This window comes from Oncorhynchus mykiss, chromosome 32 (assembly GCF_013265735.2).
Source record: "Oncorhynchus mykiss isolate Arlee chromosome 32, USDA_OmykA_1.1, whole genome shotgun sequence".
Lineage (NCBI taxonomy): Eukaryota > Metazoa > Chordata > Actinopteri > Salmoniformes > Salmonidae > Oncorhynchus > Oncorhynchus mykiss.
In genome coordinates, this window is record NC_050572.1 from 19,545,499 (window position 1) to 19,572,502 (window position 27,004).

Genomic DNA, 27,004 nt, shown 5'->3' on the forward strand with positions numbered 1-27,004 from the left:
GAGGGACGGCCAGGTCTTGGTAGATTTGCAGTGGTCTGATACTCCTTCCATTTCAATATTATCGCTTGCACAGTGCTCCTTGGGATGTTTAAAGCTTGGGAAATCTTTTTGTATCCAAATCCGGCTTTAAACTTCTTCACAACAGTATCTCGGACCTGCCTGGTGTGTTCCTTGTTCTTCATGATGCTCTCTGCGCTTTTAACGGACCTCTGAGACTATCACAGTGCAGGTGCATTTATACGGAGACTTGATTACACACAGGTGGATTGTATTTATCATCATTAGTCATTTAGGTCAACATTGGATCATTCAGAGATCATCACTGAACTTCTGGAGAGAGTTTGCTGCACTGAAAGTAAAGGGGCTGAATAATTTTGCACGCCCAATTTTTCAGTTTTTGATTTGTTAAAAAAGTTTGAAATATCCAATAAATGTCGTTCCACTTCATGATTGTGTCCCACTTGTCCCACTTGATTCTTCACAAAAAAATACAGTTTTATATCTTTATGTTTGAAGCCTGAAATGTGGCAAAAGGTTGCAAAGTTCAAGGGGGCCGAATACTTTCGCAAGGCACTGTACCTGCTCTCCAGGACACCTACACCACCCGATGTCACAAGAAGGCCAAAAAGATAATCAAGGACAACAACCACCCGAGCCACTGCCTGTTCACCCCGTTATCATCCAGAAGGCGAGGTCAGTACAGGTGCATCAAAGCTGGGACCGAGAGACTGAAAAACAGCTTCTATCTCAAGGCCATCAGACTGTTAAACAGACATCACTAACATTGAGTGGCTGCTGCCAACATACTGACTCAAATCTCTAGCCACTTTAATAATAAAAAATTGGATGTAATAAATGTATCACTAGTCACTTTAAACTATGCCACTTTATAAAATGTTTACATACCCTACACTACTCATCTCATATTTATATAATGTACTCTATACCATCTACTGCATCTTGCCTATGCCGTTCGGCCATCGCTCATCCATATGTATTTTTATGTACATATTCTTATTCATTCCTTTACACTTGTGTGTTTAAGGTCGTTGTTGTGAAATTGTTAGATTACTTGTTAGATATTACTGCATGGCCGGAACTAGAAGCACAAGCATTTTGCTACTATGTACATATAAATATATGGATGAGCAATGACCGAGCTGCATGGGCAAGATGGAATAGATGGTATAAAATACAATATACATATGGGATGAGTAATGCAAGATATGTAAACATCATTATTAAAGTGGCATGAATAATAAAGTGTTAGTGGCCAATGATTTCAAGTCTGTATGTAGGCAGCAGCCTCTCTGTGTTAGTGATGGCTGTTTCAATCAAATCAAGTTTTATTGGTCACATACACATGGTTAGCAGATGTTAATGTGAGTTTAGCGAAATGCTTGTGCTTCTAGTTCTACTTCTAGTTGTTTCCTGAAGTCCACGATCATCTCCTTTGTTTTGTTGACATTGAGTGAGAGGTTGTTTTCCTGACACCACACTCCGAGTGCCCTCACCTCCTCCCTATAGGCTGTCTCGTCGTTGTTGGTGATCAAGCCTACTATTGTTGTGTCATCGGCAAACTTGATGATTGAGTTGGAGGTGTGCATGGTCACACAGGCAGGCTGAACAGGGAGTACAGGAGGGGATTGAGCACGCACCCTTGTGGGGCCCCAGTGTTGAGGGTCAGTGGGGTGGAGATGTTGTTTCCTTCCCTCACCACCTGGGGGCGGCCCGTCAGGAAGTCCAGGATCCAGTTGCACAGGGTGAGGTTGAGACCAATGGCCTCTAACTTAATGATGAGCTTGGAGGGTACTATGGTGTTGAATGGTGAGCTGTAGTCAATGAACTGTATTCTTACATGGGTATTCCTCTTGTCCAGATGGGATATGGCAGTGTGCAGTGTGATGGCTTTTGCATCGTGTGTGGACCTATTGAAACAGTTTGCAAATTTCAGTGGGTCTAGGGTGCCAGGTAAGGTGGAGGTGACATGATCTTAGACTAGTCTCTCAAAGCACTTCATAATGAAAGGGGCGATAGTCATTTAGTTCACTTACCTTTGCCTTCTTGGGTACAGGAACAATGGTGGCCATCTTGAAGAATGTGGGGACAGCAGATTGGGATAGGGATTGATTGAATATGTCCGTAAACACACCTTGTGATGTTTAACACGTTTAAATGTTTTACTTACATCGGCCAAGGAGAAGGAGAGCCCACAGTCTTTGGTAGCGGGCCGTGGCACTGTATTGTCCTCAAAGCGTGCAAAGAAGTTGTTTAATTTGTCTGGGAGCATGACGTCGATGTTCGCAACGGGGCTGGTTTTCTTGTTGTAATCCGTGATTGTATGTGTCAGGGTCTACAGACAGTCTCGTGTTTGAGCCGTTGAATTGTGACTCCACTTTGTCTCTATACTGAGTCTTTGCTTGTTTGATTGACTTATGGAGGGAATAACTACACTGTTTGTATTCGGTCATGTTTCCAGTCACCTTGCCATGATTAAATGCGGTGGTACGTGCTGTCAGTTTTGCGCAAATGCTGCCATAAATCCACGGGTTTCTGGTTAGGGAAGGCGTTAATAGTTACAGTGGGTACAACATCTCCTATACACCTCCTTATAAACTCACTCACCGAGACAGCGTATACGTCAATGTTATTGTCTGAGGCTACCCGGAACATATCCCAGTCCACGTGATCGAAGCAATCTTGAAGCGTGGAATCCGATTGGTCAGACCTGTTTAAGAAGGTGCTTCCTGTTTAAGTTTCTACCTATAGGAGGGAAGCAACAAGATGGAGTCATGGTCAGATTTGCCAAAAGGAGAGCGGTGGAGGGCCTTGTATGCATCGTGGAAGTTAGAGTAGCAGTGGACGAGTGTGTTACTCGCTCGTGTACTGCAATCAATATGCTGATAAAATTTAGGTTGCCTTTTACTCAGATTAGCTTTGTTAAAATCCCCAGCTACAATAAATGCAATCTCAGGATATATGGTTTCCAGTTTGCATAAAGTCCAGTGAAGTTCCTTGATGGCCATCTTGGTATCTGCTTGTGGGGGGATATACACGGCTGTGTCGATAACCGAGGAGATGGGCATTTGATTGTGAGGAATTCTTTGTCAGGTTATCAAAATAACTTGAGTTCTTGTATGTTGTTACAATTACACCATGAGTCGTTAATCATGAAACATGCACCCCTGCCGTTCTTCTTACCAGAGAGATGTTTGTTCCTGTCCGCGCGATGCACTGAAAATCCTGTTGGCTGTCTGGACTCTGAGTGCATGTCCCCAGCTAGCCATGTCTCTGTGAAACAGAGTATGTTACAATCCCGGATATCTCTTTGGAAAGCAACTCTTGTCCTAATTTTGTTGACTTTGTTAACTAGGGCCTGGACATTAGCGAGTAATATACTCGGTAAGGGTGGGTGGTGTGCGCGCATCCAAAGCCTCACTAGAAGACCGCTCTGGCATCCTCTCCTCCGACGGCATTGTTTTGGGTTGACCTCTGGAATCAGTTCAAATGCCCTGGGAGGTACAGACAAAGCATCCGCTTTGGAAAAGTTGTATTCTTGGTCGTAGTGCTGGTTGTGCTGGTGACGTCTCTCTGATATCCAATAGTTCTTCCCGGCTGTATGAATTAACACTTAAGATTTTCTGGCCTAACAATGTAAGAAATAATACATAAAAAAATACTGCACACCCAGCTAGCAATGAGGAATCGATCCAGAAGCGGCCCTCATTAGGGGGAACGAAACTGATTGAATCGGCCCAGAATCGGGTGTCGGACTCGGCCCTTAATCAAAATGAATGACAGCACAGAATCGGCCCAAGTATATTGGGCCATTTCCGTCTACCAAAATTCAGCCTACTTTGCCGGCATCTTACCAGAATCCCCCCAGAAGCGGCCCAATGCAAATTTAAATAAATGTATACAAAATTACCCGATTTAATAATTTGTAATATTACTATTACACATTTTATAAATACAAATTATATCCATCCACAAAAAAACATTTTATTTCGGAGGAAACACCTGGTGACCATGTCAGCGTGCATGCGCCTAGCCCGCCACAGGAGTCGCTACAGCGCTGAGGGAGAAGGATATCCCGTCGGCCAAACCCTACCCTAACTCTGACGACGCTGGGCCAATTGTGCGGGTCTCGAACCAGCATCTGTAGAAATTCTGCACCACTCGGGAAGTTCCATCCACAAAGTTTTTAATGCTTATCAATTGCCTTGCACAAAGTATCAACATTCTAAAATACTACACAGGACTCTTAAATAATTTCATTTAAATGTTAATAGTATTTTTTTATCACCTAAACAGGCGCAGGTTATCTGGGTCTCTATGTGTTCTATCTTTGATACTTCTCGCAGAAAAGAAACTAACGTCCGTGAGCGTGGTGTAGTGTTTGGGAAATAGGAGTTTGTGTTGCCAGGCAATACGATAAGCAGTTGTTCACGAACTGCAGCCCGCCAAACAATTCGCTCTAGAGCAGTGCTTCTTAACCTTGTTGGAGGTACTGAACCCCACCAGTTTCATATGCGCATTCACCGAACCCTTCTTAATTGGAAAAATAAAATATGATTTTTTCAAATTCAAAACATAGTTTACTGGTGCACAAAATGAACCGTGCATCAACATCACTGTGTTCAAAGAACAAAATCATCAAAACATGATTTTCACACAAAAACAAAAACATAATAATGAATATTTGCTGCAAATCAGTGTAACTTCTGCTGTTGCCTTTCAGAGACCAGTTCAGAAATGCGCAGCTTCACCTTGGCAAGTGACACTCTCGTGTCATTTTCGCAACAAAGTCTGTTCCTTTTCTTCGTTTTTATGTCCAGCATCCTCGAAAAGGATTGCTCGCAAAGATATGTTGTAACAAACGGTATGAAAATCTCCAGAGCTTTCTTAGCAATAACAGGGTACGTTACCATTTGTTGACACCAAAACGTTGAAAGCGTTGTTGTTCTGAAGAGCTGCTGTTGAACCTGGCTCTGCTGAATTTCAATGATTTCATCGAGGTATTCATCATTGACATCTGTTGTCTCAACACTAAATGTGAATGGCTGTCTCACCCATGCTGGATATGACTCTCTTGTAGGGAAGTATCCGCCGAGAGACTTTGCAAGCTCATCTAAGTGTGTGGCAATTGCTTGCTTCAGTTCCGCGGGTACAGAAATGTCTCCGATTCCAGATACATCTTCGATCTTACTTACACAGTCGTCCAACAGGGGAAAGTTTGCGAAGTTATCGTTCTCTGTTCGTCGTTTCCATAACGGTAGCTTTTTTTTAAAAGCCTTCAGGTTTTCCTCCGCTTCGATGATGTTGACTCCACCGCCCTGCATCTTTTGATTGAGATGATTGAGAGCTGCGAAGATATCAGCCATGTACGCTAAAATGAGAATGAACTCAGAATTTTTTAAGCAATCTGCATGACAATGTTGGTGCTCTTGCAAAAACAGGGCTAATTCCACACGCAAGGCAAAATCACGATTCAGCACCTGTCCCCGGGATAACCACCAAACGTTAGAATGGTACAGAAGTACCTCGAATTCAGAGCCCATTTCTTTACACAGCGCACTGAAGATGCGGTGCCTCAGAGCACTAGTTCACACATAGTTCACGCATTCCACTACAATTTTTAATACTTCTGCCAGTTTTGGAGGCAAGGTTTTTGTTGCCAACGCATGCCTGTGCAGAATACAATGCGTAACAATGATGTGTGGTGCATCGGCTTTCACCAGCACACCAAAACCAGACTTTCTTCCCAGCATGACTGTAGCTCTGTCCGAACAAACTGCAGAAACCATATCCCACGAAAGATTGTTGTCTTTGAAGAAGTCATCCACAAGTTTCTTCACATCGGCTGCCTTAGTTGTTGTTGTAAGAGGCTTACAAAATAAAAAATCTTCCTTTATCACGTCGTCTTTCACATAGCGCCTGAATACAGCAAGCTGGCTTAGATTGGAAACGTCTGTGGTCTCATCGAGTTGAAGGCTGAATTTTGCCGGGCTTGAAATCAGATCTGCAACTGTAACAGTATAACTTTAGACCGTCCCCTCGCCCATACCCGGGCGCGAACCAGGGACCCTCTGCACACATCAACAACAGTCACCCCTCGAAGCATCGTTACCCATCGCTCCACAAAAGCCGCGGGGAACTACTACTTCAAGGTCTTCAGAGCAAGTGACGTCACCGATTGAAACGCTATTTAGCGCGAACACCGCTAACTAGCTAGCCGTTTCACATCCGTTTCACAACTACTTGAGCCAAGATGTCTTTGCTCATGTCCTCTATTCTGTCGCTGATGGTGTCATTTGAAAGAGGAATTTGGGATAACTTAACTTCAGCCTCTTTTCCCAGCATGATATTCGCCATCTTCAACACAGCTGGTTTTAGGAGTGTTTCACCAATGGTGTGTGGTTTGCCCTGCTTTGCGATCAGGTAAGCAACTTCCTACGATGCTGTGAGGATCGGTTTGTTGATGGGTACAAAGCCGAGAACAGGCAGAGTAGCTTTTTCATCGAATCTGGCTCTCTTCACCTTGAATTCAGCGAGCGTTGTGTTCTTGTATTTTCCATCTCCATGCAGCTTAAGGAAGTGTTCTCTTAGTTTTGCCGAGGCTAGACTAGAATTGCTCAACTTGGCATTGCAAATCATGCAGTTAGGACGCTGACTCCCATCACGTTCCGTGATACATGTGAATCCATATTGTACATATTCGTCCGACCACTTTCTTTTTTTGCTCGACATAGTAAGTATGAAGGGATTAAAATATTAAGAAAGAAATCACAAGACGTACCATCACGACAGTCACGACTACTGAGCACACCAAATTCCCTGCAGCACAGATAGGCCAAGCGATGTAGCGTGATCACCTGCAACCAATGATGGCCAAGCGGGCCGTATCATCACGAATCATATGAGTCGGATGTGTGTCTTTGACCTCCGCCGAACCCCTGAGACTGACTGGGTTCGATCGAACCCAGGTTAAGAACCACTGCTCTAGAGTTTATTGAGCAGAGGCTGTGTATGTTTTGGTTCTACAAAGCTGTGTCCATCAGTACATTAAATAATCAATTAATTACAGTCATTCATGCATCATGCCATCAATGATCAGTTCTCAACATGTATTATTCTTCTCTATGCTCTTTATGTATTTTCCTGCGAGCATCCGCTGAGCAGGAGGAGCGTAAATTAATCCTGCTATAGGAGTCAATGCAGCTCATCCGGATCCGCTCACGTAAAAGAGCCGGCTCATTTGGCTCCCAAACCGCTGTTGGTTCAAAACGCTTAAAAATCGACCTAGATCAACACATCACCGGATGTTTAAATGTGAAGCATCCGGTTGGCATTTCCACTCACTACCAAATATGGTGATGAGAGGAAGCACAGTTGCCGGCAGTGAGAGAAGATTTCGGCTGACATTCTGCACATTTTCTCATCGATTAAACATTTAATCATTTAAACATTTAATACAGCTGTCTGTTTACAAATATAGACTCTGTAACAAATAGGGGACTGCGTTTTTTAGACTGTATCCTTTGACAAAGTAAAAATAAAATTGCGTTGTTTAGAAGGAGTGCAAGGGAATTGAGTTATTGCACATGTGCACTTCACAGAGTAGGCGTTCCATAACTGAAATATGCAAATAAATGCTAGAACACGCCAAAAGGATCTTACTAGCTCGTGGTTGGGTCTGCCCTATGATTACTTTTCTCCCATTGGAAACTACAGGCTCTGGTCTATCTTGGCTTAGTTATACAAATCTTTGCTGGAACGAAGAAAAATGAGCAAATCTCCAATGTAAAGCAAAGCCCAAAAGGTAGGATACCTTTATGTCAGATAGTGAAATGCGCGCTCAAATAAAATGGTAACTCACCTGGCCAAATTATTATATGGCCTGCAAAAAAAAACAAGTACATATTTTTTACGCACTGAAACAAATCAGCGTGGACCTGATTGAGCGCTGCTCAACTATTTATTGTTTCTGCAGTGAGGATTCACTATTTTTAGATCATTATGTTCTAACTTATCTGCAGAAAAACGTTTCGATCTCAAAAAAGCAGTAGTAGCAGTATGCACATCAGGGAGTCAAATACACGGCTCTTTCGCCAATGCGATTCGCTTCGAGACATTCACCACAAAAGAGCCACTCAAGAATAGCCGTTCGTTCGCGAACGACTAGTCACTGGTGGAATTGTCGGCGAGCTGTGTAGAGAGCTACGTGTGCAGGTTATCCCCAATTAAGCAGGATTTGACGCCTTCGTTATTTCTCCAACAAAGACACCGATGAAAAATAACCGATTGAATAGAGGTTGGTGATGTCTTGTGTTTTCTACACGTGTCATAAAAGCGTTAGCTTGTTAGCTATATGTTCGCTGATTAAACTCAACTCCTGCTTCCTTCACTATGGAGTTGATTTTATTCAGCTAGCTAACTATATGTTATGTTATATTTGATATATAAACCCTATTGCAGGGATGGGCAACTGGTGGTTGCCCCTTTCTCTCTCTTGTTTTTTAGGAACTCAATTGGGCTCTCAACTTACTGTTGCGAGTTAGAATAACGTCATTATAATACAGAATGTGGCATTTCGAAATTTGGTTGTGCATTAATTAGCAGCTTTTCTGTCAGTCACTGATAGTCCAGCCTAGTCTCAGAATAGACGTAACATAGTAAAAGTAAATCTGGAATAACCAAATTAGTATGATGTGTTATTTTTGGGATGGTTACATAAGAGGGGTTACTTAAAGCAAAAACGAGAGGGTGGTAAGTCGGAGTGGACGAGTGGGCGTATAACTCGAATCTCTAACAACCCAAAGGTTATGTTTGAATCTCATCACGGACATTTTTTTTTTTTTTTTTAGCTCATTACTAACTTTTCAACTACTTGCTACTTTGCAACTACTAAATTACATGTTAGCTAATCTTTCCCCTAACCCTGCTGAGCTATTAGTGCTTTTTGCTGTAACACAGGATAAAACTACCTAAAAGTTCCATGATGGTAGTGACTAGAGGTCGACCGATTATGATTTTTCAACACCGATTTATTGGAGGACCAACAAGAGCCGATACCGATTAATCGGCCGATTTGTATTTATTTATTTGTAATAATGACAATTACAACAATACTGAATGAACACTTATTTTAACTTAATATAATACATCAATAAAATCAATTTAGCCTCAAATAAATTATGAAAAATGTTCAATTTGGTTTAAATAATAAAAAAACAAAGTGTTGTAGAAGAAAGTAAAAGTGCAATATGCGCTATGTAAGAAAGCTGACGTTTAAGTTCCTTGCTCAGAACATGAGAACATATGAAAGCTGGTGCTTCCTTTTTAACAGGAGTCTTCAATATTCCCAGGTAAGAAGTTTTAGGTTGTAGTTATTATAGGAATTATAGGACTATTTCTCTCTCTACCATTTGTATTTCATTAACCTTTGACTATTGGATGTTCTTATACGCACTTTAGTATTGCCCGTGTAACAGTATAGCTTCCGTCCCTCTCCTCGCTCCTATCTGGGTTCGAACCAGGAACACAACGACAACAGCCACCCTCGAAGCAGCGTTACCCATGCAGAGCAAGGGGAATAACTGCTCCAAGTCTCAGAGCGAGTGACGTTTGAAACGCTATTAGCGCGCACCCCGCTAACTAGCTAGCCATTTCACATCGCTTACACAAGCCTAATCTCGGGAGTGAAGTCATAAACAGCTGTTGGCAAACGCACGAAAGTGCTGTTTGAATGAATGCTTACGAGCCTGCTGCTGCCTACCATAGCTCAGACTGCTCTATCAAATCATAGACTTAGTTATAACATGATAACACACAGAAATACGAGCCTTAGGTCATTAATATGGTCGAATCCAGAAACCATCATCTCGAAAACAAGACGTTTTCTTTCAGTGAAATACAGAACCGTTCTGTATTTTATCTAACGGGTGGCATCCATAAGTCTAAATATTCCTGTTACATTGCACAACCTTCAATGTTATGTCATAATTACGTAAAATTCTGGCAAATTAGGCGGCCCAAACTGTTGCATATACACTGACTCTGCGTGCAATGAACGCAAGAGAAGTGACACAATTTCACCTGGTTAATATTGCCTGCTAACCTGGATTTCTTTTAGCTAAATATGCAGGTTTAAAAATATATACTTCTGTGTATTGATTTTAAGAAAGGCGTTGATGTTTATGGTTAGGTACACATTGGAGCAACGATACGCACCGCGTCGATTATATTATGCGTTGCGCAGGACACGCTAGATAACTACACATGGTTGATGATATTACTAGTTTAACTAGTGATTATGATTGATTGTTTTTCATACGATAAGTTTAATGCTAGCTAGCAAGTTACCTTGGCTTACTACATTCGCGTAACAGGCAGTCTCCTCGTGGAGTGCAATGTAATCAGATGGGTAGAGCGTTGGACTAGTTAACTATAAGGTCGCAAGATTGAATCCCCCGAGCTGACACGGTGAAAATCTGTCGTTCTGCCCCTGCCTAGTTAAATAAAGATGAAATAAAGGTGTAAAAAAAAAAAAAAATCTGCCAAATCGGTGTCCAAAAATAACGATTTCCGATTGTTATGAAAACTTGAAATCAGCCCTAATTAATCGGCCATTCCGATTTAATTGGTCAACCTCTAGTAGTGACTGCCCATTGCTGCTTAAAACCTCTTGGAACTACCCATCCCGGGTCCGGGAGAATTGTCATCAACTACAATAATTAGCATCGCGCAACGGTCAAAAAAATATTACTAGAAAATATTAATATTCATGAAATCACAAGTGAAATATAGTGAAACACAGTTTAGCCTTTTGTTAATCACCCTGTCATCTCAGATTTTGAAATTAGGCTTTACTGCCAAAGCAAGACAAGCGTTTGTGTAAGTTTATCGATAGCCTAGCATAGCATTATGTCCAGCTAGCAGCAGGAAGCTTGGTCATGAAAATCAGAAAAGCAATCAAATTAATCAAATACCTTTGATCTTCGGATGTTTTCACTCACGAGACTCCCAGTTAGACAGCAAATGTTATGTTATTATTTTTATACCCAAAATACCTCAGTTTGTTGGGCACGTTATGTTGAGAAATCCACCGGAAATAGCGGTCACGACATCGGCAAAAAAAATAAAAAATTATATCCATAATATCGACAGAAACATGGCAAACGGTTTTTATAATCAATCCTCAAGGTGTTTTTCAAATATCTATTCGATAATATATCAACCGGGACAATTGGCTTTTCAGTAGGAGCTAGAGGAAAAATGACTACCTCTGTCTTTTACGCAAGAATCACTCTTGAGAGCCCTCAGCTGTCCACTTACGGAATGTAGTCGTTTACGCTCATTCTTCAACATAAAGGTGTGAAACTACGTCTAAAGGCTCTAGACACCTTAGGGAATATGTAGAAAAAGGAATCTGGTTGATATACCTTTCAATGGCCAATAGGGATGCATAGGAACACAACGGTTTCAAAATAAGAGGCACTTCCTGATTTGATTTTCCTCAGGGTTTCGCCTGCAATAGCAGTTCTGTTATACTCACAGACAATATTTTGACAGTTTTGGAAACTTTAGAGTTTTTTCTATCCTAAGCTGTCAATTATATGCATATTCTAGCATCTGGTCCTGAGAAATAGGCCGTTTTGTAGTTCTTCAAAGTACATAAGGCATACTTTTATGACTACTGATTTGCAACTATCAATCACTTAGATCATGTATTGTCAGGTAGAAATACCTTCTGAAGCAACAGCTGCTCTCTATATGCCCTCACGATCGCGCTTTCTTCTCTCCATGTCTGCCCCACACTAACCTAACGTAGCAGGGGTAAAAGAAACACAGACCGGAGAAGTACACCATATATACAAAGGTATGTGGACACCCCCTCAAATTAGTGGATTCGGCTATTTCAGCCACACCCATTGCTGACAGGTGTATAAAATCAAGCACACAGCCATGCAAACATTGGCAGTAGAATGGCCTTACTAAAGAGCACAGTTGCAGAGCATCGGCTGGAGTGATGTAAAGCTCGCCACCATTAGACTCTGGAGCAGTGGAAACGTGATGAATCACATCTGGCAGTTCGATGGGTAAATCTGGGTTTGTTGGATGGCAGGAGAACACTACCTGCCCCAATGCATAGTGCAACTGTAAAGTTTGATGGAGGAGGAATACTGGTCTGGGGCTGTATTTCATCGTTCCGGCTAGGCCCCTTAGTTCCAGTGAAGGAAAGTCTTAACGCTACTGCATACAATGATATTCTGTGCTTCCAACTTTGGCAACAATTTGGGAAAGGCCATTTCCTGTTTCAGCAAATTCCCCCATGCACAAAGCAATGTCCATACAGAACTGGTTTGTTGAAATTGGTGTGGAAGAACTTGACTGGCCTGCACAGAGCCCGGACCTCAAACCTTAAGAACACCTTTGGGATGAATTGGACTGCTAATCACCCAACGTCAGTGCCCGACCTCACTAGTGATCTTGTGGCTGAATGGAAGCAAGTCCCTGCAGCAATGTTACAACATCTAGTGGAAAGGGTGGAAGCTGTTTTAGCAGCAAAGGGGGGACCAACTCCATGTTAATGCCCATGATTTTGGAATGAGATTTTTGACGAGTAGGTGTCTGCATACTTTTGGTCATGTAGTGTAGATGCACAATGGATTATGTTCATTGTAGGCAATTACCATGTGTTATGCTCTGAACGGTCAAATATTGGCCTGTTGGAAACTATAACTCCCTACTACATCTCACAGTTCAGACATCATTTACAAACAAACCATGTGTGTTTAGTGAGTCTGCCAGATCAGTAGGGATGACCAGGGATATTCTCTTGATAAGTGTGTGAATTGGACCATGTTCCTGTCCTGCTAAGCATTCAAAATGTAATGAGTACTTTTGGGTGTCGTGGAAAATGTATGGAGTAAGAAGTACTTTATTTTCTTTAGGAGTGTAGTGGAGTAAATGTTGTCAAATATAAATAGTAAAGAAAAGTATAGATACCCCCAAAAAACTATTTAAGTAGTTCTTTAAAGTATTTTTTTACTTAAGTACTTTACAACATTTGAGTATTGTCAAAGCTGAATGCAGCGTATGCTGTCGTATATAATGTAATCGCTTTTTCCCTTGTGTTCTTAAGTTTAAAATGACACGTCTTCAATGAGATGTCTACATGCGCTTATAGATTAGGACAATGATCTGTCTATCTGTCAGGAGACTATAAATATCCCCTTATCAGCAAGCTCTGAGGCACACCCCTACGACATACCTGAAAACTAGAATGACCAGTGTCACACTGACTGTCACACTACCAAGGAGGAGGACTCAGAAAGAGCCGAGTTAATTAAAATACGCTTTACTCAAGCCACCGAGGGGCCTGATTGTACCGGGCTCTATGTTTGGCACCCCTGGACTATACTGTATGTACTGTATATTAGGGCTCCATAGCCAAGTTTATATTTGGAAAATCACATTTTAAGACCCATCTTTTGATGTCATGCATGTAGTACAGTGCTAGGGTTTCCATAAGGCAGTAATAGTCGGATTTTGGCCAATACAAAAATAGGAAAGCCGGTAAATAAAATTAGCATTTGGTATTACTGCTTTTTAGCCTATTCAATTGTGGAAATACCAGTCGATGTAAATACATTTGACGGGTCATGCTTATAGGTCAATTTGCATAATTTAGTGGAATTAAATTGGTGTGTGTTTAGGCTACAGTATATTCATTATGTATCTTATTTCTCACAACCATACAGTCTGAGTGGAATATCTGTCAGACAGGCGAGAGCTGCTGCAGCTTCTCAAATGGCAACGGAAGGCAGGCTTCATGAGCGTGTCGCACACCACTTTGTAATGATCTGGAGGCAGTAGGCTATGCCTTTTGAAAACATATACTTTATTTAAAACCTGAATGTATTAATACATATCATGAGGCATGTTGTACCTTGCTTTAAAGTAGCCAATTAGATCTCCTCTCTTTCTACATTTCGAAGGGATATTTTCATCTGTCACATGAAACTGCTCACATCGGCAGTGCTCTTTTGACAATTGTGTTTTCCTGCTAATTGCATTATGGAACAAACATTTGCACATATACTACTGCCTTGCTGCGCTTATAATGTGAAGAAATGATAGTTTATCAACATTTTAAGCTAACGGTTCTGATCTGTTGCATCAGACCAATTGCTTTATAAAATAATTTTATGTTTGTAGCCTAGGCCAACTGTTAGTATGAATTTGGACTCTATCTTCCCACCACAGTCTGTTTTGGAATAGGCTATTTCTCAACAAGCTGACCAATACTATATGTAAACTTTTCTACTATGGGTGATAGTAGATTGACATAGACTAGTGATTTTGCTGTTTGTCACTCGTCTTGCTGGCTGAGGAAAAGTTCATGAGGACAGTTATTCTAACATCTTCAAAGTGCACATCAGATTTCAGTAAGAAGGACAGCACATCATTGCATTCTCAACTTGCATGTTCTGTTAATATTAATTACCGTAATTGAAATGTGATTCCTGATCAGGTTACGCATCCAATGCATATGGGTACGGGAGATTTCTCAAATGTCCGGTCAATTTAAATATTGCAAATGTCCGGTGCCACTCACATTTTCCTAACGGAAACCCTGTAGCCTATGTCTTACTTGTCAACATTTGGACAGATCACTATTCTGAAACTGCACCTTCAACCCTTTCTAACAGGCAGAACTGCCAAGTTTTGTCAAGTTACATTTTTTCCTAAAGTGTGAATTCTGAGAGAGGTTAACATTACTGCTAGTGTTTTCCATTACACAAGGTTAGGCTACACATTGTACACCAGATGATGTAATATAACCAAAGCATTTCTGTTTTTAAGATGACAACTTTTTTTTTAATGAACACAGCCTTATTTCTATTAGAGCATATTGGATGACTGTCATTCAAATTCCATTCACCCAGTTCAATGTAACATCGATAGGTTAAGCTACTACATGATACTCTAATTTTCCCTATACCCATCATGAGGTTGTTACAACCTAGTCTACGAATTAAAGTTTACAACGTAGGTCGAGAGAGAAATTAGAGTAATCAAGGTGACAGACAGTGACATTCAATACCGCCTTGCACACTCTTGCCTGCATCTATCTAATCTAGGGTGAAATCATTAGCCCAGCAGTTGCAAACTAAAGTTTCTATTGGACAAATTCAGGTATGTTTACCCCCGTTCCGGTTGTGTCCGTTTTAAGGAACGTTTTTCAACCGACTCGGCGGAATGAAGACACCCTTGATCACCCACACACACATACAGTTCACTTTTATGGCAGCCACATACAAACAGCATGATCATTTGCTCATTGTATTATTCCTTCTCGCATCTACGCAATCTCCTCTCACCTTATCCCTTCACTTGTGCACCTAAGTGCATAGCACCTCAGCTGTCTGTGACCAGGAAAAAAAAACTTTCAAGCCAAACCTTCATATCATAGCTGGTAACTACTACACACAGCCTTACACTGTTGTCACCATATTAGCTAACGTTATAGTCAACATAGCTACTAGATCTAATGCGTTCGTAAACCCGCTACAATCATGTATTACAATCAAAAAGCAGTTTAGCAGTTAATGTGGCGGGCCCCGGTGGCAATAATTTAATAAAAACCAAAAGCTTACCTTGACTTGGAATAGTTCCAGTGTTGGATAGCCAGAGCCAGCTAGCTAATATAGCATCCCTCTCTGTTTGAATAGGCTAAACTAGCTAGCTGCAACAAATACAACTATATATCTCCCTTCTTAATTTTTGAAGGAATTAGTTTGTCAGTTTTGAACAAATTATCTTTCTCTCTCGTTGAGTCAACTACTCACCACATTTTATGCAGCGCTAGCTAGCTGTAGTTTATGCTTTCGGTACTAGATTCATTCTCAGATCCTTTGATTGGGTGGACAATGAGGGAGATGTTAGAGGTCGACCAGGACCAGAAAAAGCCGATACCGATTAATCGGCCGTTTTGTAATTTTTTATTTAATTTATTTAAAGTAATGACAATTACAACAATACTGAATGAACACTTTTTATTTTAACTTCACTAGGGTAGGGGGCAGCATTCAGAATTTTGGATGTGAAGCGTGCCCAAATTAAACTGCCTGCTACTCAGGCCCAGAAGATAGGATATGCATATAATTTGTAGACTTGGATAGAAAACACTCTAAAGTTGTCAAAACTTAACATAATGTCTGTGAGTATAACAGAACTCATATGGCAGGTGAAAACCCGAGACAAATCCAACCGGGAAGTACTATTATTTTGAGAGGCTGTTTTTTCATTGAAAGACTTAAGACCCAGTTACGGTCTCTATGGCTTCCTCTACATGTGGCCAGTCTTTAGGTATTGTTTCAGGCTTTTACTCCTAAAAAATGAGGGAGATACAGCACTTTCAATCAGTGGCCAGTGAAAATGTACATTCATCAGCCATGCCCCTGATCGGGAACGCGCCTTTCTTGTTTCTCCTTTCCTATTGACAAAGCTTTTGTCCGGTTGAAATATTATTGATTATTTATGACAAAAACAACTGGATGATTGATTTTAAACATCGTTTGGCATGTTTTACTTTTTAAAACTTTTCGTCTGGACTTAGTGCACGCGCCTTAAAACCTCTCTGGGATATGTGGGACGGTAGCGTCCCACCTCGCCAACAGCCAGTGAAATGGAGATGAAGATCATTAAAGGTTAGTGATTAATTTGATCTCTATTTCTGCTTTTTGTGACTCCTCTCTTTGGCTGGAAAAATGGCTGTATGGTTTTCTGTGACTAGGTGTGACTAACTAACATAATCGCATGATGTGCTTTCGCAGTAAAGCCTTACAATACGTTTATCTTTAAAATGGTGGATAATACTTGCATGTTTGAGGAATTTTAATTATGGGATTTCTGTTGTTTTGAATTTGGCGCCGTGCAATTTCACTGGCTCTTGTCGAGGTGGGACGCTACCGTCCCACTTGTACCAGAGAGGTTAATATAATACATAAATAAAATCAATTTAGCCTCAAGTAAATAATGAAACATGTTCAATTTGGTTTAAATAATGCAAAAACAAAGTGTTGGAGAAGAAAGTAAAATTGCAATATGTGCCATGTAAAAAAGGCTAACGTTTAAGTTCCTTGCTCAGAACATGAGAACATATGAAAGCTGGTGGTTCCTTTTAACATGAGTCTTCAATATTCCCAGGTAAGAAGTTTGTAGTTATTATAGGACAATTTCTCTCTATACCATTTGTATTTCATATACCTTTTGACTATTGGATGTTCTTATAGGCACTTTAGTATTGCCAGTGTAACAGTATAGCTTCCGTCCCTCTCCTCGCCCCTGCCTGGGCTCGAACCAGGAACACATCGACAACAGCCACCCTCGAAGCAGCGTTACCCATCGCTCCACAAAAGCCGTGGCCCTTGCAGGGCAAGGGGAACAACTACTTCAAGGTCTCAGAGCGAGTTACGTCACCGATTGAAACGCTATTAGCGCGCTCCTCGCTAACTAGCTATTCATTTCACATCGGTTGCACCAGCCTAATCTCGGGAGTTGATAGGCTTGAAGTCATAAACAGCTCAATGCTTGAAGCACAGCGAAGAGTTGCTGGCAAATGCACGAAAGTGCTGTTTGAATGAATGCTTACGAGCCTGCTGCTGCCTACCACTGCTCTATCAAATCATAGACTTAATTATAACATAATAGCACACAGAAATACGAGCCTTAGGTCATTAATATGGTAAAATCCGGAAACTATAATTTTGAAAACTAAACGTTTATTCTTTCAGTGAAATACAGAACTGTTCTGTATTTGATCTAACAGGTGGCATCCATAAATCTAAATATTCCTGTTACATTGCACAACCTTCAATGTTATGTCATAATTACGTAAAATTCTGGCAAATTAGTTCGCAACGAGCCCAAACGGTTGCATATACCCTGACTCTGCGTGCAATGAACGCAAGAGAAGTGACACAATTTCCCTAGTTCAATATTGCCTGCTAACCTAGATCGCTTTTAACTAAATATGCGGGTTTACATTTTTTTACTTCTGTTTGGTGATTTTAAGAAAGGCATTGATGTTTATGGTTACGTACATTCGTGTAACGATTGTGCTTTTTTCGCAAATGCGCTTTTGTTAAATAACCTGTTTGGCGAAGTTGGTTGTCTTTGTTAGGAAGAAATGCTCTTCACACAGTTCGCAACAAGCCAGGTGGCCCAAACTGCTGCATATAGCCTGACTCTGCACAGAACGCAAGAGAAGTGACACAATTTCCCTAGTTAAAAGAAATTCATGTTAGCAGGCACTCTTAACTAAATATGCAGGTTTAAGAATATCTACTTGTTTATTGATTTTAAGAAAGGCGTTGATGTTTATGGTTAGGTACACATTGGTGCAACAACAGTGCTTTCTTTTCGCAAATACCTTGTTAAATAACCGTTTGGCGAAGGCACCGCATCGACTATATGCAACGCAGGACAGCTAGATAAACTAGTAATATCATCAACCATGTGTAGTTAACTAGTGATTATGTTAAGATTGATTGTTTTTTATAAGATACGTTTAATGCTAGCTAGCACCTTACCTTGGCTCCTTGCTGCACTCGAAGAACAGGTAGTCAGCCTGCCACGCAGTTTCCTCGTGGAGTGCAATGTAATCGGCCATGATCGGTGTCCAAAACTAGAAAACGGCCCTAATTAATCGTCCATTCCGATTAATCGGTCGACCTCATATATATATATATATATATATATATATATATTGGCAAGTCGGTTAGGACATCTACTTTGTGCATGACAAGTCATTTTTCCAACAATTGTTTAGACAGATTATTTAACTTACAGTGAATTATATCACAATTCCAATGGGTCAGAAGTTTACACACACTAAGTTGGATGTGCCTTTTAAACCGCTTGGAAAATTCCAGAAAATAATGTCATGGCTTCTGATAGGCTAATTGACATCATTTGAGCCAATTGGAGGTGTACTTGTGGATATATTTCAAGGCCTACTTTCAAACTCAGTGCCTATTTGCTTGACATCATGAGAAAATCAAAAGAAATCAGCCAAGACCTCAAACAAAATTGTAGACCTCCACAAGTCTGGTTAATCCTTGGGAGTAATTTCCAAACGCCTGAAGGTACCACATTCATCTGTACAAACAATAGTACGCAAGTATAAACACCATGGGACCACGCAGGTGTCACACGGCTCAGCAAGGAGACGCGTTCTGTCTCCTAGTGATGAACGTACTTTGGTGCGTAAAGTGCAAATCAATCCCAGAACAACAGCAAAAGACCTTGTGAAGATGCTGGAAGAAACGGGTACAAACGTATCTGTATCCACAGTTAAATGAGTCCTATATCGACATAACCTGAAAGGCCGCTCAGCAAGGAAGAAGCCACTGATCCAAAACCATTAAAAAAAGCCAGACTACGGTTTGCAACTGCACATGGGGACAAAGATAATACTTTTTGGAGAAAAGTCCTCTGGTCTGATGAAACAAAAATAGAACTGTGTGGCCATAATTACCATTATTATGTTTGGAGGAAAAAGGGGGAGGCTTGCAAGCTGAAGAACACCATCCCAACCGTGAAGCACGGGGGTGGCAGCATCATGTTGTGGGGGTGCTTTGCTGCAGGAGGGACTGGTGCACTTCACAAAATAGATGGCATCATGAGGTAGAAAAATTATGTGGATATATTAAATCAACATCTCAAGACATCAGTCAGGAAGTTAAAGCTTGGTTGCAAATGGGTCTTCCAAATGGACAGTGACCCCAAGCATACTTCCAAAGTTGTGGCAAAATGGCTGAAGGACAACAAAGGCATGGTATTGGAGTGACCATCACAAAGCCCTGACCTTAATCCTATAGAAAATGTGTGGGCAGAACTGAAAAAGCGTGTGCGAGCAAGGAGGCCTACAAACCTGACTCTGTCTGGAGGAATGGGCCAAAATTCACCCAACTTATTGTGTGAAGCTTGTGGAAGGTTTCCCAAAATGTTTGACACAATTTAAAGGCAATGCTACCAAATACTAATTGAGTGCATGTAAACTTCTGACCCACTGGGAATGTTTTGAAAGAAATAAAAGCTGAAATAAATCATTCTCTTCTATTATTCTGACATTTCACGTTCTTAAAATAGTGGTGATCCTAACTGACCTAAGACAGATCATTTTTACTAGGACTAAATATCAGGAATTGTGAAAAACTCAGTTTAAATGTGTTTGACTAAGGTGTATGTAAACTTCCCGACTTCAACTGTGTGTGTGTGTGTGTGAGGGAGAGAATATAAACGCAACATGTAAAGTGTAGGTCCTATGTTTCATGAGCTGAAATCTTTTTTTCTGTCAAATTTTGTGCACAAATTTAGTTACATCCCGTTTAGTAAGCATTTCTCCTTTGCCAATATAATCCATCCACCTGGCAGGTGTGGCATATCAAGAAGCTGATTAAATAGCATTTAAAGTTAAATTCGTAAAAAAATTTGAAGGATTTAATAATTTGCAATTGTTAAGGTAAAAGGTTTATGTCTGTCTCCATATGATATGTTAAATATATCCAATGCAAAAAACATCTGCATTTTAAGTGGTATTAATATTAATTTGCATATTTCCGTTAATTCCCATGGAAAGTTTCCACCTCTGAATATTCCTCAATATGTACAACCCTAGGTCCGACTCAGTTGGGTTTAGATTGGGTTATTTGTAGTCAAATAGCTGTTATACAGCCTGGAGGTTTGTTGGGTCATTGTCCTGTTAAAAAACAAATGATAGTCCCACTAAGTGCAAACCAGATGGGATGGTGTATCGCTGCAGAATGCTGTGGTAGCCATGCTGGTTAAGTGTGCCGTGAATTCTAAATAAATCAGTGTCACTAGCAAAGCACCATCCCACCTCGTCCATGCTTCACAGTGGGAACCACACATGCAGAGATCATCCGTTCACCTGGTCTGCGTCTCATAAAGACATGGCGGGTTGGAACCAAAATGTACAAATTTGGACTCATCAGACCAAAGGACGGATTTCCACCAGTCTAATGTCCATTGCTCGTGTTTCTTGGCCCAAGCAAGTCTCTTCATATTGGTGTTCTATAGCAGTGGTTTATTTGCAGCAATTCACATAGTCTCCTCTGAACAGTTGATGTTGAGATGTGTCTGTTACTTGAACTCTGAAGCATTTATTTGGGCTGCGTTCTGATGCTGGTAACTTTAATGAAATTATCCTCTGCAGCAGAGGTAGCTCTGGGTCTTCCTTTCCTGTGATGGACCTCATGAGAGCCACATTTCATCATAGCGCTTGCTGGATTTTGGGATTGAAATGCTTTACAGGTGACTACTTCATGAAGCTGGTTGAGAGAATGCCAAGTGTGCAACATCAAAGCAAAGGGTGGCTAATTTGAATAATCTAAAATGTATTTGATTTAACACTTTTTTTGGTTACTACATGATTCCATGTGTTATTTCATAGTTTTGATGTCTTCACTATTATTCTACAATGTAGAAAATAGTCAAAATAAAGAAACGCTTGAATGAGTAGGTGTCCAAACTTTTGACTTGTTGTGTGTGTGGAGAGAGGTGCGTGAGCGCTCTTGGTGGTTCCAAATTGATTCCATTTAAGAATGATGGTGGCCACTCCTATCTACCCACACACTGTGCATTTGGAAACTATTCAGACCCATTGTATTTTTCCAAATTTTATAGATTGAATAGATTCAAGGCGTAATGTACAGACAATGGTATGGAAGGATGTGAATACATTGGAGGTAAACCTAGGCATTGAGTGGTGATGAGAGAGATTGTCTCTAAAAACATTTAAACCAGCTGATGTCACTGCGTGTGTGGGAGGTGGAACTCAAGGGTTGGCTAAGGCATATTGAGCAGGGCTAGAGGCTCTACAGTGAATTAAGACAATCACTAAGAGCGTAGCCTCGTGATCATGGGGCATCAAGGCCTGATTGGTGAAGTGCTGCAGAGATGGTTGCCCTTCTGAAAGGTTCTCCCATCTCCACAGAGGAACTCCGACGCTCTGTCAGTGACCATCGGGATCTTGGTCTCCTCCATAACCAAGGTTCTTCTCCCCCGGTTGCTCAGTTTGACCAGACGAGCCAGCTCTAGGAAGATCTTGGTGGTTCCAAATTTCTTTCATTTCAGAATAATGGAGGCCACTGTTCTTGGGGACCATCAATTCTGCAGACATTTTTGGTACCCTTCCCCAGAATATCTAAACCTGTGTTTGTCACTATAGGGTATTTTGTTTAGATTATTACGTTACAGGCTTAAAATGTCCTCTGTGGAAAAGGGGATGGGTCTGAATACTTTCTGAATGCCCTGTATGTGCTGCAATTTAGCAATTATTACTTTGTTGTGGAAAATTTGATCCAAAAGATTAGGCAAAGACTAAAGTTGTAATATTTAATCAAGCAGCTGCAAGGGAGCTCTGTCTCTGGGTGAAGCTAGGGAAGAAACTAAGTGATTACATGTCCCTTTTTTTATATAGTGGGAGGTGATAATACAATATGATTGTATTTTTTATACAAGCAACAGTTCCAGAACGCAATGGCCTTGCAGACAAATCAGGAGTCTATTAAATGCATTTCATCACAGTTCAACACAGTTGAGAGCATAAACCTTGAAGTTAAAACAGCTTACCCCAAATTCTCCCACCACAACTTGTTTATCAGTAATGGTTATGATAAATTAGGCTTTGTGCGCCGTTGGCCTACAGATAAATGCACACATTTCTTAGAATGCTGGCCTTGTTATTTTTCTTATTCAAACAGTCAAAACATGTCAAATGCTCATATTCCAAGTCCCACTGAGACACCCGCAGGGAGTGGGGTCACGGCCAGGATCGCCATTGTACAGTGCCCTTCGAGCGATTAGCGTGAAGTGCTATTTTTATTTGGTTTTCGTGTAATGAAAAAAATTACTTAATTTGTATTTTATTTTTATGGATAATGTGTATGGGGCATGTGTGTGTATATATATGTATGTATGTATGTATGTATGTATGTATGTATGTATATATATATATATACACACACACACACACACACACACACACACACACACACACACACACACACACACACACACACACATACAGTGCCTTGCGAAAGTATTCGGCCCCCTTGAACTTTGCGACCGTTTGCCACATTTCAGGCTTCAAACATAAAGATATAAAACTGTATTTTTTTGTGAAGAATCAACAACAAGTGGGACACAATCATGATGTGGAACGACATTTATTGGATATTTAAAACTTTTTTAACAAATCAAAAACTGAAAAATTGGGCGTGCAAAATGATTCAGCCCCTTTACTTTCAGTGCAGCAAACTCTCTCCAGAAGTTCAGTGAGGATCTCTGAATGATCCAATGTTGACCTAAATGACTAATGATGATAAATACAATCCACCTGTGTGTAATCAAGTCTCCGTATAAATGCACCTGCACTGTGATAGTCTCAGAGGTCCGTTAAAAGCGCAGAGAGCATCATGAAGAACAAGGAACACACCAGGCAGGTCCGAGATACTGTTGTGAAGAAGTTTAAAGCCGGATTTGGATACAAAAATATTTCCCAAGCTTTAAACATCCCAAGGAGCACTGTGCAAGCGATAATATTGAAATGGAAGGAGTATCAGACCACTGCAAATCTACCAAGACCTGGCCGTCCCTCTAAACTTTCAGCTCATACAAGGAGAAGACTGATCAGAGATGCAGCCAAGAGGCCCATGATCACTCTGGATGAACTGCAGAGATCTACAGCTGAGGTGGGAGACTCTGTCCATAGGACAACAATCAGTCGTATATTGCACAAATCTGGCCTTTATGGAAGAGTGGCAAGAAGAAAGCCATTTCTTAAAGATATCCATAAAAAGTGTCGTTTAAAGTTTGCCACAAGCCACCTGGGAGACACACCAAACATGTGGAAGAAGGTGCTCTGGTCAGATGAAACCAAAATTGAACTTTTTGGCAACAATGCAAAACGTTATGTTTGGCGTAAAAGCTGAATCATTTTGCACGCCCAATTTGTCAGTTTTTAATTTGTTAAAGTTTGAAATATCCAATAAATGTCGTTCCACTTCATGATTGTGTCCCACTTGTTGTTGATTCTTCACAAAAAAATACAGTTTTATATCTTTATGTTTGAAGCCTGAAATGTGGCAAAAGGTCGCAAAGTTCAAGGGGGCCGAATACTTTCGCAAGGCACTGTATGTATATATATATATATATACATACACACATACACACACCTGTTCTGAAAGGCCCCAGAGTCTGCAACACCACCAAGCAAGTGGCACTATGAAGACCAAGGAGCTCTCCAAACAGGTCAGGGACAAAGTTGTGGGGAAGTACAAATCAGTTTTAGGTTATAAAACATATCAGAAACTTTAAACATCCCACGGAGCGTCATTCATTATTTTTTTTAAATGGAAAGAATAGGGCACCACAACAAACCTGCCAAGAGGGCCGCCCACCAAAACTCACAGACCAGGCAAGGAGGGCATTAATCAGAGGCAACAAAGAGATCAAGGAGCTGCAAAGCCCACATTGGAGATTGGAGTATCTGTCCATAGGACCACTTTAAGCCGTACACTCCACAGAGCTGAGCTTTACGGAAGAGTGGTCAGAAAAAAATAAGAAAACAACATGGTTGGTGTTCGCCAAAAGGCATGCGGGAGACACCCCAAACCTAAGGAAGAATTACTACTCTGGATGGCTCTGACTTAGAATATGTGGACAACTACAAATACCTAGGTGTCTGGTTAGACTGTAAACTCTCCTTCCAGAGTAACATTAAGCATCTCCAATCCAAAATTAAATCTAGAATTGACTTCCTATTTCGCAACAAAGCATTCTTCACTCATGCTGCCAAACATACCCTAATAAAACTGACTATCCTACCGATCCTTGACTTCGGCGATGTCATTTACAAAATAGCCTCCAACACTCAGACTGCATTCAATTTGCTGAGTAATCAGTGCCATCCGTTTTGTCATCAAAGCCCCATTCCCACCCACCACTGCGACCTGTACGCTCTCGTTGGCTGGCCCTCGCTTCATATCCATCGCCAAACCCACTGGCTCCAGGTCATCTAGAAGTCGTTGCTAGGTAAAGCCCCGCCTTATCTCAGCTCACTGGTCACCATAGCAGCAACCACCCACAGCATGCGCTCCAGCAGGTATATTTCACTGCTCACCTCCAAAGCCAATTCCTCCTTTGGTCGCCTTTCCTTACAGTTCTCTGCTGCCAATGACTGGAATGAATTGCAAAAATCACTGAAGCTGGAGACTCATATCTCCCTCACTAGTTTTAAGCACCAGCTGTCAGAGCAGCTCACAGATCACTGCACCTGTACATAGCCAATCTATAAATAGCCCATCCATCTTCCTCATCACCATATTGGTTACTTATTTTGCTCCTTTGCACCCCAGTGTTTAATTTGCCATACTATAATAATTTCGCCACTATAGCCTATTTATTACCTCACCCCCCTTATCCTACCTCATTTGCACACACTGTATATAGACTTTCTCTTGTATTATTGACTGTTTGTTTATTCCATGTGTAACTCTGTTTGTGTCACACTGCTTTGCTTTATCTTGGCCAGGTCGCAGTTGTAAATGAGAACTTGTTCTCAACTGGCCTACCTGGTTAAATAAATGTGAAATAAGTTGCTGTACACAAGCGGAACCCTGTGAATATCAATAGTCATGAATATGTCATTCTGAACAGTTGTTGTTCTTCCTAATTGAGCCAATTTAAACTAATGTTAGTCATCAGTCTGTGTTGGTAATCCGGATTTAAAAAAAAAAATATTGTGTAGTGGAGCTGCATACGTTTTGCTCTCCACTTTCTGTAGGATCAAGTTTTTAAGTCAGTGGAATTAGAGTATGATAGCTAAAGAGATGGAGAAAACACCTGTCTCCAGATTACATCTTCAAACTAAGTGCAACCGTAGTATGGCATTCCTGACAGGGAGACGGGTCCATCATGCATGACGACGTATACAGGTAATATTGTCTAGCGTTAGCTAGCTACATTTTCATATATTACACGCTCCAACTTGAAGGAGCTGGACCAGTTTTGTCTTGAAGAATGGGCATAATCCCAGAGGCTAGATGTGACAAGTTTATAGAGACATACCCCAAGAGACTTGCAGCTGTAATTGCTGCAAAAGGTGGATCTACAAAGTATTGACTTTGAGGGGGTGAATAGTTTTGCACGCTCAAGTTCTTTTGTTTGTTTTTTTGTCTTAATTCTTGTTTGTTTCACAATAAAACATATTTTGCATCTTCAAAGTGGTAGGCATGTTGTGTAAATCAAATGATACAAACCCCCAAAATATCTATTTTAATTCCAGGTTGTAAGGCAACAAAATTGGAAAAATGCAAAGGGGGTTGAATACTTTCGCAAGCCACTGTATATACATAGAGCTCGTTTTTTTTTCCTTTACCTTGTCAGCTCCGGTATTTCGAAACAGCAAACTTTCGGTTACTGGCCCAACACTCTAAACTCCAGGCTACATGCTGCTTGTAATGTGAAAAGCTCAACAGGTGAAATGGCTCATAATCGATGCTTTATGATTGACTGTGAGCTTTTTCACCGTTATAACACATGCCGTAAATATCGTCACAACGTGAAAATTAGCACGTGCCAATGTTATTGGTCTGTTTCGCTAGCATTCCCGGAAGTCTCGTGATGTTGCACCTCTGTGTTTAGAAACTCTGTGGCAGAAGCATGAGAATTCTCAAGCTGAGCTTTTTCAGTCTTTGACATCACAATCACAGCCAGTCATAAGCGTGAAAATGCTCACAGTTATAATCGATTGTGAGCTTTTTACATGACACCGCCCCTATTTGTAGTAGTAGTAGTAGCAGCAGCAGTGTGTAAGTAAGATTTACTGAGAACTGATCTAGCTATGCTTATGCATCAATACTGATACAAGCCTATGACATACACTGAGTGTAACACAAAGTAAGCA

General features: G+C 40.9%; 1 protein-coding gene across 6 annotated transcripts in view; it reads left to right on the forward strand.

Moving 5' to 3' along the window:
- The first annotated feature begins 7,691 nt into the window (after positions 1–7,691).
- Positions 7,692–27,004, forward strand: part of dennd3a (DENN/MADD domain containing 3a) — a 49,635-nt gene continuing 30,322 nt past the window's right edge. For 2 of the 6 annotated variants that reach the window (XM_021560031.2, XM_021560033.2), the window contains exon 1: positions 8,009–8,314. The gene's annotated coding sequence lies outside the window, so the exon portion shown is untranslated. Of the gene's footprint in view, positions 7,823–7,970; positions 8,315–27,004 lie in introns of those variants that run through there. The other 4 variants (XM_021560032.2, XR_002468339.2, XM_021560035.2 and 1 more) reach the window with 4 other exon arrangements.